Below are 3,362 nucleotides of genomic sequence, written 5' to 3'. Positions count from 1 at the left end.
ATTTTTGGTTAGTATATACCGCGAAAGCACTTTATTATTTACTTAGGAGCTTTAGGGTATGTTTGAAACACTTTTCAATTTTAGTTCTTAAAAATTATTTTTCAAATCTATTTTAAAAAACTATTTTTAAGAAGAAATTTAACAAAAAATTTGTTTGATAAACTAATTTTTAAAAACTGTTTTGAAAATATGAAAATAAAAAAACTTGTTTGATAATCTAATTTTTTAATAGTATTTTAAGAAAAGAATAAAAATGATGTTTTTTCTTCAAATTTTATAATACTAAAAACTGAAAAGTAAGAAGCAAAACACAACTAAACTGTTTCACTTTTTTGCTTTTAAAAACTGAAAAATAGAAAAGAGTTTTTAAAAATACTTTTGCAAAATATTATATTCAAACAAGTTTTTAAATTTTAAATTTTCAAAAACTAAAAAAGAGTTTTTAAGATGCATTTCAAACAGGCCCTTAATATTTCTAGAAGAATGTTTTAAAACTATTTGCGAACGTGCGCGCCTATAGTTTTAGGACCCGAAAGACTGTATACTTTCGGTTAATTATTTTCATAAACTCATAATCTCCCGAAAACTAACCAGATTTGAATCTGAGGCGGTGGCTCTAGCGACATCAGTGACATCCGCAGGTAATTCTCTTTCTCTTCTTCTTCTTTGTGTCTTCTTGTGCGATACTTCTCTTCCTCTTCAGCTTTCGAACCACTTCTGTTTCTGCTACTTTACGTTGCATCATGTGTTGAATTGAGGGAGAGGATTGAAAAGAGTTTGGAGAGTGAAAATTGAAAAACGTAAGAATGAATTAGAGCTAGAAAGTTGCAGGGAAAATGAAAATATGAAAAATGGATCTCCCCCTTAAGATTGCAGGGAGGTTGATATATATAGTACTTCAATGTTAACTCTGTGATATTCTGTTAGTTTTTTTTCAGTTCAAGTCAGTTCTCCGTTAGCATAGTGTTAATTCGATCTGTTATAAAATGGTTAGGTTAGTTGAAACTTCTTTCAAAATTGTTTCTTCTGTTGAACTGTTAGCTGTTAATTTCCATTCTATTAATTATGTTTGTTAGCTGTCAATTAAATTCAGTTATTGGTTAGTTAGAGATGTAAGCATTAGTTAACACTTGGATCCAAGTGAAATGAAACTTTTAATTGATATTTTGTTAGTTCGTTCAAATATTGGTGCCTGCTAGTGACGTATTAGTTGTTGATCTTGGCACGTTGTGTTAACATTAGTTTGTTAATATTATGCAGGCGAAAAAAGGTCATGGATGAATCTGATGACTGGAATCACCAATTAGCTTCTTCCTTTTGATTCAATTGGTTAGTGTAACTGAGTTTCAGCTTAGAAACCGCTTACTGTGATATTATTTTATGTAAATGAAGAGTTTATTTTTCTTAAAGAAGAAACCCAACTTCTGTCATGGTTAAGTTGACGGTTTGATTGTTGTTACCATTGCAGGATGCTTAAGAATCAAATGAATTTAATTATGGAATGTAGGAGTAGCTTTTGGTGGTTAATTGATCTCATTATGGATCTGAAGTGAGTTGGTCTAACTGCTGTCCCTGTTACATGCTGCTAGCAAATTCAGAACTATACTAACATGATTAAATCTCTATGAAAATGATGGTAATGATCATGCCGAATTGCTCTCTCTGTTTGATTCTGACAATAGGTCATGGAGCTAGGGATTTGTACATTATTGAATGATGAAGTCCACAAGAATCCATTCTGTTGAAAGGGGCAACAACAATATAAAGAAAAAATCCACAAGCTTGGTGGTAAGGTAATTACATAGAATTTTATTTGCAACTTTGAAGTCTTTTGGTTCCTAGTTTTGGTGCATTAGTCATGTTTTGGAATGGTTGATGAAGGCATTTTTATGAAAACCAAAATTATGATTAATTGTTAGTTTTTATTTGCTTTGGGCAGTACTTACTTATAAATTGGAAATGGTTTGTTCATGATAAGAAAAAGTTAGTGGAGGCAAATTCAAAGATGGTTATGAAATGAACGGTATGAGTTTGTTAAAATGTTATGCTATGTCAATGTTGCTACTACTAAATCGATGGTGTTGATATTAAATTTCCATTGAACTACATGTCATGGTTACCTTGGAAAGTCATATTTTAAACTTGAAAACAATACTTATGGTTTTGTTTTGCCCTTTGTAGGTATTCATGTGCAAAGAGAAAGTGGCATGGCATGGAAGAAAATTGACATGAACCTTAAAAGGACATGATCATGAGAATGATGGATGAAGAAATTAGAGCTAGGCTTAGGTCTTAAATAGTTGACTTGGTTCAAAGTTGACCAAAAAGTCAACTATTGACCAAAAAGTCAACTACTGACCAAAGTCAACCTTTGGTCAAAGTATTATTTTTTTATAATTTTCTTTGTATGTGTTTGTAAATGGTTTTGCATGAATAAAATGAATATTCTAGGTACGAAAAATGTTTGATGATTAATGAATCATGGTTCACATTCAAATGTTATCTTCTCCAAAATCCATCCTTGAAAACTTTTGAAATCATGCTAATGTATGTACTGTGAATGTTATAGGATCCTAAGATTAATGGACAATGAAGACATTTTGAATCAATGTAACTCAATGCAATCTTGAATCATGTTACATTAATGAAACATGAGACCATGAAAACATGAATGACACAAGATTTTGAAACAAATGGATCATGATATCATGAAAACATTAATGACACAAGATTTTGAAACAAATGGATCATGAGATCATGAAAACATTAATGACACAAGATTTTGAAACAAATGGATCATGAGATCATGACACCATTGAACATGAATGGAACGAAGCCTTGAGCCCACAGAAACATCAAGCATGATGACAAAACATGACCCACAGATGAACATGAATGGCATGATACACCCATAATTATCATATGTACCAACCTAACATAACCACATGGTCACCAATTGTCAAACATCCAAACTTAGGGTCTTAAACCAAATCAAAATATCAATATGCAAACCACAAATGTTAAAACTCCTAATTAGGGTTTCATGTTCAATCCAAGATCGCTTGGCAACCCACGTGATCAAAGATCATCTATCAAGCAATAAGGCTTTGCAAGTATATCCACACCAAATGACCCATACGATTAGGGTTTGAATGCACTGATGAACCCCATGAATCAAGATCTAAGAGGTAATTAATTCTCTCACCCTAATTGCATCTACCACTAGCTTTGAATTTATAGCGCTTGTATTAACATGAATGTATGATGCATATGGATGAAGCATGAATGGATACAGATGAATCTTAAGTTCAAGATTGAGTGAAAAGGTAAAAAAGTGGAATGCAAATGTTGGAGTACGACAC

At 31.8% G+C, this 3,362-nt stretch overlaps 1 long non-coding RNA gene across 1 annotated transcript; it reads left to right on the top strand.

Annotated features, from left to right (window-relative positions):
- Positions 1–562: 562 nt before the first annotated feature.
- Positions 563–2,284, top strand: LOC127108223 (uncharacterized). Its single transcript, XR_007795982.1, has 4 exons — positions 563–641; positions 1,261–1,329; positions 1,469–1,793; positions 2,182–2,284. It is a non-coding gene; the product is annotated as an uncharacterized LOC127108223 (long non-coding RNA).
- The last annotated feature ends 1,078 nt before the right edge of the window (positions 2,285–3,362 follow it).

This window comes from Lathyrus oleraceus, chromosome 7, assembly GCF_024323335.1.
Source record: "Lathyrus oleraceus cultivar Zhongwan6 chromosome 7, CAAS_Psat_ZW6_1.0, whole genome shotgun sequence".
Taxonomy (NCBI): domain Eukaryota; kingdom Viridiplantae; phylum Streptophyta; class Magnoliopsida; order Fabales; family Fabaceae; genus Lathyrus; species Lathyrus oleraceus.
This window is presented reverse-complemented; position numbering and strand designations above follow the sequence as displayed.